General features: G+C 41.5%; 1 pseudogene; it reads left to right on the top strand.

The window, feature by feature from the left end:
- The first annotated feature begins 12,529 nt into the window (after positions 1-12,529).
- On the top strand, positions 12,530-13,198 carry LOC149209672 (putative pentatricopeptide repeat-containing protein At3g23330 pseudogene; annotated as a pseudogene).
- The last annotated feature ends 1,351 nt before the right edge of the window (positions 13,199-14,549 follow it).

Genomic DNA, 14,549 nt, shown 5'->3' on the forward strand with positions numbered 1-14,549 from the left:
ACGGATAAAGGCAAAAACTCCAATCAACCAGGAAGCAAGAAGAAACAAAACAAAGGGAAGAAGAAGAAACAGGGTGACTCATCCCTTCAAAAAACTTCTTCGAACCCTCCTGGGCAAGGGAAACAAAATTATCCATGTCATATATGCAATGAGGATCATTCGACAAACAACTGTCCGTTCAAAGCTGAGTTAAAGAGGTTCTTTAAAAGTTCCCAGACTTCAGCTGTGTTGACTGATCCATTTCCCACCCCAGGTCAAAATATGGTTGATAGTGGAAATGCTTCCCCGTCACAAGTGCTTATGTTGTCGGTTTCTAAGCAAAATGATGCTTTGATCTCGACCAGGAATAAAGATTATGGGAATCCGCCGGTGTCGAACGACAAAGGGAAAGATCAACCCAGTAGTTCGACAACAACTTCGGCAGAAGCTGTACCCCCCCTCACGCATGAATTAACAATAAAGCCACCTAAGGGAGTAGTACACAAGTCGACATTTAATCCTCGCGCCAGAGCGGCGCAGCATTATAACATAGTGGAAGATTTGGCCCAATCGCCATCTGCTATGTCGACTCTTGAGGTACTGCAAAATTGTCCATCCCAAAGGCAGGCATTGTTATCAGCAATTGGTGGAGTGGATCCTAAAGATTCCAATCTTGTATCCTTTGATCACAAAGGATATGATCCTCAGTTACCAGCGCAGCTAGCTTTCCTTATTCAAGTGAAGGCACTCAACAAAACTGTTCATAGAACGATTATTGATGAGGGAGCATCGACATGTATCATGTCGATGAGTTGCTGGAAAACTCTTGGATCTCCAGTCTTGTCGCGATCTTCGACGACATTGAAAGCATTTGACGGTAGGACGTACACTCCGTACGGTATCCTAAATAACTTTAAGGTTGAACTAGGAGGAAAAACAATGGAAATTGATGTTGAAGTCATTGATGGCAATCTTGACTATAACATCCTACTGGGAAGACCATGGATATATGCCATGGCAGCTGTAGTGTCGACATATTTTAGGAAGATCGCATTCCCGTTTGAAGGAGGGATTACGATCGTCGACCAACAGAATTTCCTCCCCAATGGTTCACAGGTTACTGGAAGCATTCCCATGATCCATGGGAGTGACCATTCAGTGCAAGATATCGGAGTAGGCTTGCTAAAAGATCCCACAATGATGGGAACTTTCGCGTTGCCACCTCCTTTCCATGTAAGGGATATCCCGTTTGTAGCAACATGCAACATGGTATCTTCTTCGAAGGTCGCAGAAGACAAAGTCGTCATGGATTATCAAGTGGTTTTGCCACCTAGCCCTATAGAAATATTGTAGCAATCAATGTTTCAGGCATGGGAGGCGAGCCCAAATCAACGCTCGTCAAGCGTTTGGGTAGATAGGTCTGGAGAATATGGTACCCCATTAGATCCATGGTCAAAAGTTCATGGGACTGACGAAGGAATCTTACAATCAATGATGATTGAGGGGGCACCATGGAATGATCACCACCATCATTCCCTTCTTCCAGAGTGTGAAGAAGAAACTCAACACGACCTATATCACCCTTCAGTGTTTGAATTCCTAACAAATACTGTAAATACGGTGGATTCAGAGCGAAACCTATCCAATATTGAAGAGACCATAGCCATAAACATCTCGACAAAACCTGATGTTGTAGAGAATATTCATGTCGGCAAAAGTTGTTCCCTTCAGAACTGGAAATATATGGTGCTCTCTTTCGCGAATTTAGAGATGTCTTTGCATGGTCATATGATGAAATGCCAGGCATTGACTCGAGCATAGTTGAACATGAGATTAAAATGTATCCTGATGTCAAACCAGTAAGACAACGGCTTCGGCAGGTGCACCCCAAGAAAGCCGCTGCCATTAAAGCAGAAGTTGAAAAACTTCCCCATGCTGGATTCATCTACCCGGTTCCTCTAACCGATTGGGTATCGAATATTGTCCCTGTTATGAAAAAACAAGGGACGATAAGAGTGTGCGTCGACTATAGGGATGTAAACCAAGCTTGTCCAAAGGACAACTACCCTACACCCTTCATCGACCAGATAATTGATGAATGCGCCGGATGTGAAATCTTTTCCTTTATGGATGGATTTTCCGGGTATAATCAAATAAATATCCGCCCACAGGACCAGTCTAAGACTGCATTTATTTGTCCGTGGGGCACATTCGCTTATCGAAAATTACCCTTTGGTTTGAAGAACGCAGGGGCGACGTTTCAGAGGGCAATGAATTATGCCTTCCATGACATCAAGAACATCGTTCAACCTTACCTCGACGATCTTCCGGCTCATTCGCAGAAGCGGACTGATCATCCACGGCATTTGAGAGCAATATTTCTACGTTGCCGACACTACAAGATAAGACTCAATCCGCACAAGTGTGTGTTTTGCGTCGGTTCTGGTCGTTTACTTGGCTTTGTAGTCTCTAAGGATGGGATTCGTCTCGACCCCTGTAAGGTTCAGGCAATCATGAATTTGCCTCCACCTTCAAATTTGCTTCAGATTCAGAAACTCCAAAGGAAAGCAAACTTTCTGAGGAGGTTCATTCCAAATTACGCAGAACTTGCCAAAGGTTATACTCGTCTTTTGAAAAAAGATGTACCTTTTGTCTGGGACCAGGTTGCGCAAGCTTCCTTTGACGCTCTGAAAGATTCCCTAGTAAGAGCGTCATTAATGTACGCCCCGGACTATCTAAGAGATTTTAACCTGTATCTAGCTGCAGCAGATACGACCATTGCGATGGTCTTAGTGCAAAAAGTCGATGGAATTGAACATCCTATTTATTATTTAAGTAAAAACTTAAATGACACAGAAAGTAAATATTCCTATGTTGAAAAACTAGCGCTTGCTGCTGTTCAAGCGATTCAAAGGTTTCGACATTATGTCCTCTTTAGGAAAACTACCATTCTGTCATATTGCAACCCCATGACGTATATACTGTCGCGACAGTTGCTTGGGGGCAAATATTCAAAATGGATAGCGATCCTTCAAGAGTTTGATTTGGATTTTGTAAAATCCAAATCGAAGAAAGCTCTAGTTTTCGCGGAATTATTATGCGATCTCCCATCGTCGTCCAACGATGAAACATCAGAAGAGTCAATCGTGGATGAAAATTTGTTTCTGATATCAGTAAGCGATGAGTGGTATGGAGACATCATTGTTTATCTCCAAACCCAAAAATTTAGGCCTAATACCTCACACTCGGAACAGAAGCGTGTACGATACCAATCTAAAGACTACATGATCGTCGATGATACACTTTACCGTCGTGGTGTCGATACGGTTCTGAGGAGGTGCCTTACCCATGAGGAGGCCGAGAAAGCCCTGAATGATTGTCATTCAGGCGCGTGCGGGGGGCATCAATCTGGATATGCAACAGCACAAAGAATCTTACGAGCAGGATATTTCTGGCCAACTATGTTTAAAGATTGCATAATAGCTGTCAGAAGTTGCCATGCGTGTCAGATCTTTGATAGCAAAACCAGGAGACCGCCTGCACCTTTGCAGCCTATAGTTGCTGTTGGGCCTTTCGCCAAGTGGGGCATCGATTTCATGCAATGTAACCCCACCTCGACCGGGGGGCATGGGTATAGTATAGTCACTGTTGACTATTTTACCAAATGGGCCGAGGCGATGCCTACATTGGATAACACTGGTGAAACAGCTGCCCTTTTCTTTTTTAATCATGTAGTCGCCAGGTTCGGCGTTCCGCAGTCTATAGTGACAGATCATGGATCGCATTTTCGCAATCACATGATGGTTGAATTAGCTGCCAAACTAGGGCTATCTCACGACAGCTCTACCCCATATTATCCACAAGCCAATGGACAAGTTGAGGCAATCAACAAGGTCCTGAAGCGTCTGTTGCAAAGGATGATCGGGGTTCACAAAAGAAGATGGCACCTACTCCTGTACTCAGCATTGTGGGCTTACCGAACCTCTGTAAAGAACGCCACTGGGTTCACACCATTCCAATTGGTGTATGGCCTGGAGGCAGTCTTACCGATCCAGTGCGAAATTTCGTCTCTTAAACTCGCAATTGACCTCCTCCCCGGAACCTCAGAAGAAGAGGCTCGTTTCTTGGAATTGATCCAGTTGGATGAAAACCGTCGTGACGCCGCTTTGGCGAACGAAGCCCATAAGAAACGAGTCAAGGCACAGTTTGACAAGAATGTCAAACCTCGTATCTTCTCTGAGGGTGACTTGGTTTTGCTTTACGACCAAGAATCCGACAAATTAGGAGCAGGAAAATTTAAGTCCTTATGGATGGGTCCCTATATTGTTAAAAGGGTGTTAGCAAAAGGAGCCTACGAGTTAATGGATTATGACAGGATACCACTGGCGCAACCCCGCAACGGGTTGTACCTCAAGCGTTACTATGCCTGAATAGTAACCTGAGTGCTTTTGTTGTATTTTGTTTTCGCTAAAGTGTTTGTTTCGGTTTAAGTAATCCACCCTTCTCGTTTGTTGCAGATGTCGAATTTTTCTGAGACATATGTAGGATATGCCGACGGAGCGAGTCGTAGTACGCGGAATTTGTCCTCCGCAGCCTGGGCCATTTTTTATCCAAGTGGCGAGTTAGTGAGTTTCAGAGGTGTGTGTATTGGGCAGTCAACGAACAACATCGCTGAGTATAACGCGTTGGTTGAACTCCTCTCTGATACCATCGCTTATGGTATACGCCGACTAATTGTTAGGCTAGACTCACAGCTTGTGATACTACAACTCACTGGTATATATTCAGTCCGCAATCCAGCCATTTATCGAATGTTTCTAAGGGTTAAGATTTTGGAAAGAGAATTTGATTCGATTCAATACCAACATATTTCCAGAAACTTGAACACATTAACAGATTCATTAGCAAACTATGTATTAGATAGACATTTACGACATATATAAAAAGAGATGCATCGGTGCTATGCAAGTGGATCGCAAAATAAACCAGAATAAACCCCGAAAATCAAAATATATAAAGCTGTTTATAGTTTGTACATGATGTGCTGTAATCAAAACAAAATTGGTCGTATGACCTAGAACTCAAAAAGATGCTAGGGGGCACCCTAGCCTAGTGGTGCTCATGATAGTACGTCACGGTCTGTGCAATCATGCGCAAGAGACAAGTCCATCGTCTAGGCACGCCAATAGTGTGCCGCTGCAACTGTAAAGGTAACTCGTCAATCTGTACATCCGGAAGACCACGAGTAAGGCTCTCAACCTGCTCCTGTACAGCTGCAAGTATCTCAGTATCACCAAGGTCGCGAATAACAACTCTCCTAGCGGGTTCTGCTGCTGGGGCAGCAGCTGGCGATCGTGGACGGGCTGCTGGATGAACAGGACCAACATCTGCATGCACCCAAGAGTTTGATCAGTTTTGCACAGTAACATCATGAGTAAAAACAATAAACAGTGATATGGTCAGAGATTTTACCGATAGCACCCCATTGCTCGCCATCCGGTAGCACCAAGTCCGGATCACCTCGGTAGTCCATACCCACATATGGATACTCAGAAAACGCCATCTCTTGGCGCTCGAACCACCTAAAGAAGGCCTCAGTGAAATTAATCTGAGGATGACCAGCATGTCGGGACATGTGGTCAACCCACCTCTGCATGCGTGGCTCGGTCGGAGAAGGCAAGTCAAGTATGATGTACTGAGGCTGCATCAATGGGATTTTCTCCAAGGCGAAGGCAGTCAGAATAGAACCAAATCCAAAGTTCTTCAGCCTCCCGTCCTTTACCTTGGTCAATTGACTGTTCATCTGAACAAGTACTGCATCACACCAGTTAAACACTTTCGGTTGGAGACACTCCAAGGCGTGCTGCATGTAAGATCTGTTGGCAACATGTAAAGCTGCGCTACCGGCCATCCTACCAATGGTAAACAGAATGGACCTAAGAGACCTGTCAGTGATGTCACGGATATTGATCTTGCCGTCTTTGCTCGGCTGTGAACCTTCCCGGCAATACTGACGAATATAGTCTCTGGTGGAATTAGTCCCTCGAGCTGTACCTGACAAAGAAACGGGGGCACCCCGCCTTGACAGCCCAGTCAAGAAGTACATGTCCTCTATGGTCAAGGGGATGGTTTTCCCCCTAATCTGGAACACTTGGTCAACAGGATCCCAAGCATCAAGCATATACTGCAGTAAAGAAATCTTTGCTCTCATGCTAGAGATACGGAAGAACTTCAGTAGGCCACAGTTCCAAAGCGCGTTCACCGTGACCGGGTCATGGAGTGCAACCATGTCCTCTGCTTCATGTTCTCGTTCTCGCCATGTAAGGGACATTTTGTTCAAAGTTCCCTGCAAACAAACAAGAGAAGGAGTAAGTTCCTAATTTTGATGAAAAAACTGGCGAAAAATCATCGAAAATCACATGCAGGATCAGTTTTTCTAGGCCCAGCGCAGTCAGAGAGTCTCTCTCTTGCGCTGAGGTGCAATCTGCCTTAAGACAACCTGACATGCAGCGCAGGTTTCGAAAGGAGAACCTGCGCTGATGCCAGGGCGCCTTGATGGAACCCCTGAGGCTCAGAAACCCTGAAAAATGTGCATGAAACTGAAAAAGGAAACCATGAAAGTGAAGGGCTAAGGTTTAGCTCCTACCTGGTCCAAACGGCGCCGAAAATCGTCCACAGAATCTCCTGGAATCAGCTGGTGAAAATCAAGGAAGAAGAGGCACCTCCAGAGCTCCAACAAGCAAAATGAAAATGAAATGGTAAATGAGAGGTAAAAACACCTTTTTATGACTTTTTACACAGTTTAAAGTTAAATGTTAGGGTTATAATCTCATTTTCATGCAAATATTGTCCATTTCTAACAAAGTTTGTTGCAGCAATTGAAGGTGAAGTACTACATTTGAAAAGAGAAAAGCTAGTAAAAGTAAAAAATCAAATCTGACCATGAATCGAGCAGTTTTACCGCGGAATTTATGCTCGTTAAAAAATAGAAAAGCGTGAGCAAAAGTTTCCACCAGAGTTCAAGCTCAGTAAAAATGAACCTATCCCGGTAAATAACCATTGCGATCGTAAAATTATCAGCCTTAAAAACCTTGGTCGTGTTTTCATCCATCACCTCCACCGTCATTTGGCCGGTCGTTCACCCCCATATGATTGTTTACCCATTTTGAGGAACAGCTGCGAAGAGTGATTTCACCCAGCCATCCTTGTGACACTACCGTGATTGGAAAATTCCAATTTGTACCTGGAATCAGTTGTTATCCCTGTTTATCACTCGTTCCTCAAAAGACGAGTCATCTTTGAGCTCTTTTCTGACTCGTAAAATATGAAAAGTTTGCCGAGTTCTGGCCTTCCAGCTCGTTAAAGGGACCGGAAGAGCTATCCCTCCTCTAAATTTTAATCTTTTTGGACCTGAGGGATTATTGCACAAAAAGATCGAGCGCTTGTCTTGTTCGGCTCGTTAAAAGTACCGAACACCCATCCCTTCTGTATTGTTTTATACTTTTTCGGACTTAAGGGATTAGATGACGAAAAAGGAATTATGGAGTTAACTTTCTGTACCTTTTCAGACTCTCTAAAAATGAAAAGGACCGAGTTTTCCTTGTCGTTAGACTCGTTAAAATGATTAAATAGCGACAAACTTGTCTTTAGACGAGAACGAGTTTCCCTATCGCTAAGCTCGTTAAATCATAGCGATGGGCTTGCCCGAAGGGCAGGTTATAGAACAAGCATATGTTATCCTCCTCAAGCTTGACAAAAATAAAGAGGTACTGGTCAGAAATGACTGGGGAAAAATTGGGAGAACATCTAAGCTTAATGGTAGCAAGTCGCTCTTGAACATGACACTTTTCTTCCGTACCACATTGGGTTGGGTTGTTTCATTCACCGGTCTCATCACCATGGTCTTCGCCAAACCATCCACATTTTGGGGTAATGCTACCAATCCATCACATCAGTGTCGTTATATGTTCAAGAGAGGTCTTTCTGAAAGTGTCAACCGTGTCCCATCCACTGCCATACATTATCCTTCATCCATTCATGATCGCCACCCTGAATCATGTGTCACAGTTTGTTTTCACCTCCACTAAAATCATTAGCTCCGTTCCGTGCCATTGATGTGGGATTCATTAAGGCCCTCCTTTGACGGATCGCTTCTTGTCGACTTCAGCTCATTATCCAAGAAGTTGATCTAGGAACAACCCCATCAGTACTTTGAAGCTTGCATGCCTCAATGGCAAGTTTCTCACTTCCGGCGACAGGTATACATCAATGACCTTCGACCAGAAGATTTTGCGTGGCGTTCGACGCCAAGTCCTTTATTCACGCCACGTGAATTGTACTACAGTACCTTGAGGGTCATTATCATTATCGGTGATTCCTCTCGTGCTTGTTAACGGTTTTCATCATTGACCGGTAATCAAGCGATGTCTTTCCATGTTCGACTTCAGCGAAATTCTCACATGGATCGACTTGTACTTAGAGTGAAGATCGAACGAGTTTGAAGACCCCGGATCTAGTTTCATCCATCCGGGCTGCGATACATATTCAGGAAATATAAAAGCATTTGTCATGTACATCATTGCAGTAGATGATCATCCTACTCAAAGGATGATAATTTCAGCAGAGAATTATCAGTCTACCATCAGACGATCGTCTGTTCTATGTACCAAAATGTATTTATAAAGCTGAGCATGGGAATGCCCGCCTCAGCTAGATCATGAAAACAAAATGAAAAATAATGTATTATATTGTATTGTATTACAGGGCGCCTCCTCAGCACTGGAATGAACTTCGGACCCTCTAGATAAAGCATTTCACCCGATAAACGGCCTCATACTTTAGGGGGCAACTGTTATAGACATTTTTGTGCCTCGCAGCATGGAGCATGAAATGTCAATAATTACAGGGATCCTCAGTCCCTAAACATGTTGTTCTTACCCCTAGAAGAACAAGGTCAGCAAACCACAGCACTTCCCATCAGTTCTCCACCTGAAAAAACACTCAAAACAGGCTATTTTTGGATCATGTCAGCTGCTCCACTGAGCAACTGCGCTGAATGTCAACTGCTCCTCCTTGTACCTGCGCTGAAAGTCAAAACCAATGAAGGCTACCTGCGCTGGGCGAGATTGGCCAAGTGGCACAATCATTCTGCAAGGTGTCAACTGCCCAAGAAGCTTCCAAACTGACACTTGGTTCAAGGAATTCGCCCTGTGATGAGTAAGAGGTACTTGATCTCCATGTGTAAGCAAGGATCTCCAAGTGGAATTAAGAACTGAAGATTAACTGAAGAGGGAAAGGACACAAGGCAGCTTTATGTCAGTCTCAAGCTGACTCATCCTTTCTTCTTCTATCCTATATATAGAGCTCTTCTATGAGGTCTAAGGAGGCTGGAATTTTGTGCAAAGCAAGGAAGTGCTGTTGGTTTACAGTTAGAGCTATTGGGTGATTGCTTTTATAGAGGAGAAGAGGAGATTTCTTGCTGCTGGGGAGGTGCTGCTGGATTGGAGCCATTTATGGTTGTAACCTTCTCAGAACCTTTTTCTTCTATCAATAAAGCTTTGATGTTCTCCTATATACTTGTATTGCAATGATGTATTGTTTTTATCTGTATATTTGATCCATTCTAATCCATGCATCAGTTATGAGTACATGTTTCTTGTAGTTTCCCTCTCTTGTTTTTGCAGGATCTTTGTGTAGCTGGGCCGGCAAAGGGAGCAAGGAGCTGGGAACAAGAGGCAAAGAGAGAAGACAGGATCGACAAAAGCGAAAGACATCGGTTGGTCAATCTTTTCTTCCTTCTCTGTACTTTCATAAAGGAAAACTATCAAAGCTTTACTTTCAGTTGTTGCTAAGGAACTATCACCCTTAGAGTCGGGATAGGGTCATTCCGAGTCGGATACTTTTCCCCACAACAGGGATGTATGGAGGTAACTTTGTCGCGGAAGGCATTTGTGAGACATCCTCCACCTCATTGTCTTGCACCTCAATTTCAGCGATCAGAGCTTGCAAGTCTTCCTCCTCTTCATCTGTTTCAATGGTGACGTCTTTTCCCTTCTCTGCCATTGACAATTTTCCAAACCGTGGGTTTCTTGGGGATACACGGACTTGCCCCATAGTTTGCTTATCTTTCTACGTTCGTGGCGTTCATGGTGATTTTGGAACTTCTGGAGTAACTGTTGTCTCTCTAGGCTCCTCATAGGTCATATGGGGCTCTGTGGGAGTTGGAATATTGCTATTTAACCTTTTGAATTGGAATTATAATCCCTTAGTGCGAATCACCTTCTCATTCCTTCTAACCAGGCTTCTGGACGTTCGTTGGCACAACCTCCTGCAAACTCTGAGAGCTTAATCTTTTGGAGCTCCCTAGTAATGTCCTCGATTGGAGGTCCTCTATCAGATTCTCTTGATCCCTCGAGATTTCCTAACCCTGATGGAGGGTGCTCCACTCCCACTTTTGTTTCGTTCCCTTTTAAAGTCTCATTAATTGCTTTTAGGGAATGCAAGATGAGAGTCAACTCCGGTGAAGGTAATGGGTTATTTATAGGAGGTCCTTGTGATGACTCTCCCTGACCTTGATTTCTTCGCGTCCTGACCATTTTGAATTGTCCAAATATCTGCATGATGCGCAAGACTCATTAATCCCTCTTAGGACTTGTCCCTCTTAGCTGACTCACATATATGTGTATAACGATAGTCATAAGTTTTATTTTTACTATGCTCGTAAACAAGCATTATTAGCACTGAGAAGATTCCCAAGGATCTACCAAATCCTTTCATGTGTGAGTTCTACATAACTTACAAATTTTCTCTTGAGACTCGCTAGGGTACTGGTGCAATGTACGTGTAAGTCACGCTCTAACACAAATTGTTTTCTTTAGTACGATACCTATAATTTAATATTGATCTAATTAATAACTTGGTTTAATATATTCAAATAATTAAGTCAAATGCTAATGCGAATAATACCCTTTTTAGTCATGTCTTCCTTCTATGGCCATTAGTTGTTCCTTCCCACCCTTTTATATTATGTTTTTAAAATCCTTTGTCCATTTTATGAATCTTGGGACCCCCTATAGGACATATAAACAATTGGCCTCACCTCTTGAAGAGGCAGTGTCTTTGAAGCAAGGTTCCTAAGCAATTATCCATGAACGCATATAATTATCCATGAACACACACACACATATATATATATATGTGTGTGTGTGTGTGTTCATGGATAATTGCTTAGGAACCTTGCTTCAAAGATATATATATATATATATATATATATATATATCTTTGAAGCAAGGTTCCTAAGCAATTATCCATGGACGCATATATATATATATATCTATATATATATATATATATATATATATATATAGATATATATATATATGCGTCCATGGATAATTACCTATTTGCAATAATTAGTTTAAAGAAGAAAAATTACATTGCCAAAATAAATGTGACTTCTTACTAGCTTCATAGACAAAATCTAAAATATTGTGGGATGAAAGAATGCCACTTTGTGATATTAATAGAATGGAGAATGAAAATTAATATCACTTATATACTTGCAAAACACATAAATCTCAATTTCAAAATGTATTTAACATATAATTTTCATAACTTCTTAACTCATCGAACTAACGGAATTCAGAGAAGCTTTTAGGTCAATATTTGTGACTTAATTTCGATAGATTTAGATTTTTTTTTTTTAAGATGGTTGTGAGGTTGCAAGATTGAGCCATATCTTGAATGAGTGGCGTAGCTTTGGTATTCACAAAATGAGTTTAATCCATGCCTAGAGCAATGTGTTTCATACCCAAACATTGTCAGACATGTTTTCAATCTTCAAGGATCAAAGTTTTCAAAGACTCAGAAACATAGAAGGCAGTTTTGTGAAACTAAGAAAAAATAACAACGAAGACCAAAAGAGGCCTGCGCAGATTCAAAGATTCCAAGGGATGGCTAGTTGAAGACTCTTTCAAAATACTGGAAATACTATTTTCAACCCAACAAAATCATTCTGATGGGAAAAGTGCAGAAATAAAATCTGCTATGGAGTCTCTTTTGCCATATGAACTTATTTAATAAATTCTAGATAATCAACCTAAAAAGGTATAACTTGAGATATGAACTTTAATACTTACATGGAAAAGCTCTCCAATTTTTTTGAGATGATATAAAGATGCTCACAAATGGTATATATATATTTTTATCTAATATTATAAATTAATATACATTTTATAATAAAAATATTTTATATTTTTTTTTATATAATGTTTTATATATAAATGAGAGAATTTTATTTATAGACAAATGTTGTGATTTAGGCACAGGAAAATTACACAGTGGAAGTTTGTAAATAAAAAAATTCTAGTTATGATTGCTTAACTAAAACTTAGTTGTTTAAAAGAATGAGAATAATTTTTTTTTTTTTAATGAAAAGACCAAATTTCATTAAATTACATGGCCATGGTGAGGAGGCACTGGAACTGTTTTGTAAAATGCAACACACAGGTACAAAACCAAACCAATTCACTTTTGGTAGTGTTTTGAGCGCATGTGCAGGGGCGTCAGCTTTGGGACAGGGTAAGCAGGTTCATGCTTATATTGTCAAAACAGGATTTGAATCAGATGTCTTTGTAGGGATAATGCAAAAGAATAATGCAAAAGAATTGAAGATGCAAGCAAAATATTTGACAACATGATTGAATGAAATACTATTTCATGGAATGCAATAATTGCAGGATATTCTCAAAGCATTGTGTCTGAGAATGTCGTGACACTCTTTTTCCAAATGCTACTGATAGGGCTAAAGTCGGACTAGTTTACCTTTGCCTGTGTTCTCAGTGCATGTACAAACTTAACAACTTTGGAACAGGCCAAGCAGGTGCAGGCTCATATCGAAAAAATTGGATTTATAGAGGCAGATGTTGTTCTGGGAAATACAGTAATCGATGTGTATACAAAATGTGGGAGTATAGAAGGTGTATGCAAAGTTTTTGACGAGATGCCCAAGCTAGATATGTTCTCATGGACTGCAATGGTTGTGGGATACGCCCAACATGGTTATGGTAGTGACGCCTTGCAACTCTTTGAGGAAATGCAGCAGGTGGGCATGAAGCCAAATGATGTAACTTTTGTTGGTGTTCTACATGCTTGCAGCCAGATAGGGTTAGTGGACAAAGGATTGCAATACTTCGATTCTATGGATAAAAATATGGCATAAGAGCAAGAGAGGAGCACTATGCCTATGTTGTTGACCTTCTTGGTCGATTTGGATGCCTAGATGAGGCTCATAACTTTATTAACAAAATACCTTTTGAACCTGGTCCTCTTGTATGGCGAACTATGCTTAGTTCTTGCAGAAAACATGGTAATTTGGAGCTAGGACGAGATACAACATATCACATTCTTGATCTTGAACCTCACAGAGCTTCAACATATGTATTACTATCAAACATCTATGTTGTTGCTGGCAGGTGGGATGATGTAGCTAAGGTTAAAAAATTGATGAAGGTGTAGTGCCCACTCTAGTTTCCTGACCTTAATATGACATTATCTTAGACACTTTATTCTTTGAGGACCTCAGATTGAGGATCTGGACACATGACACTATTATTAGCGATTGAGATATTCATGGTTGTGATGTTTATGAATGCTTTCCATTGATATTATGATAGCTTGAATGGTTATGTATCTTATCTATCAGTATTCTGATGATTGCAACATTAAATAGTTAAGTTGGTCTCTATTTGAATTTATGATGAGGGCAGTAAAGAATATGTATGCGCTCTACTAAAAGCATAATGATGATAAATTTGATGGATAGGTATATTTCTACGATGTTACGATGTTGATAACTTAATGAATATGTATGTTTCCATTGATGATTAGTGATGATAGGCATGAGGGATGTGTCCCCTATGTTACCTACTTCCTTTAGTTCAGACTTACAATGGACAATGATGTGAATGACCAGGAATTGTTAATGATGCTATGATGATAATTGACTAACATTGAGAAACCGTGTTACTGATGATTATTGAGTATGGCAGGAAACCATCAGAGGCACTCGCATATGACATGTCGATGACACCTGGTTTGATGAAAATTTATATTACTTTATCTTTGAAAGTCTAAGTTGATCTTGGAATCTGCCATATATGTTTAACTATATTCTGATGATATATTAATGGTTGCAGGCACATATTAGTTGCTTGACCGAATGACTCACATATGGGTGATGGGGTTGTACAAGTGGATGGAACTACATGGGAGGGGTGGGACAGAGTCCCTGATCTCACCCACTAGCACTCCCGCCGTGACTTGGGCTGGAAGGGTTGAAACACCTTCGCCTTGAAGATCACGATGCCATGAGGGCAGGTTCCAAAGTTGGTTCGCTCATGAGGACTTTACCGGGGGGCGCGCATCAAGGCGGATTCCTTGATCCCCGACACCATTAGTCTCATTATAGCAGGCAACATAAGAGATGACAGTGGTCTATGACATTGCACTATACTTTCCCCTCGTAATCACTGGATGCTTGAAGGGCAAGTGGTGTGGCACCCTTGGAACTT

The sequence above is a fragment of the Pinus tabuliformis genome, chromosome 1_2 (genome assembly GCF_031772625.1).
Source record: "Pinus tabuliformis cultivar Carrire ecotype Pingquan chromosome 1_2, CPIR1, whole genome shotgun sequence".
NCBI classification, from domain to species: domain Eukaryota; kingdom Viridiplantae; phylum Streptophyta; class Pinopsida; order Pinales; family Pinaceae; genus Pinus; species Pinus tabuliformis.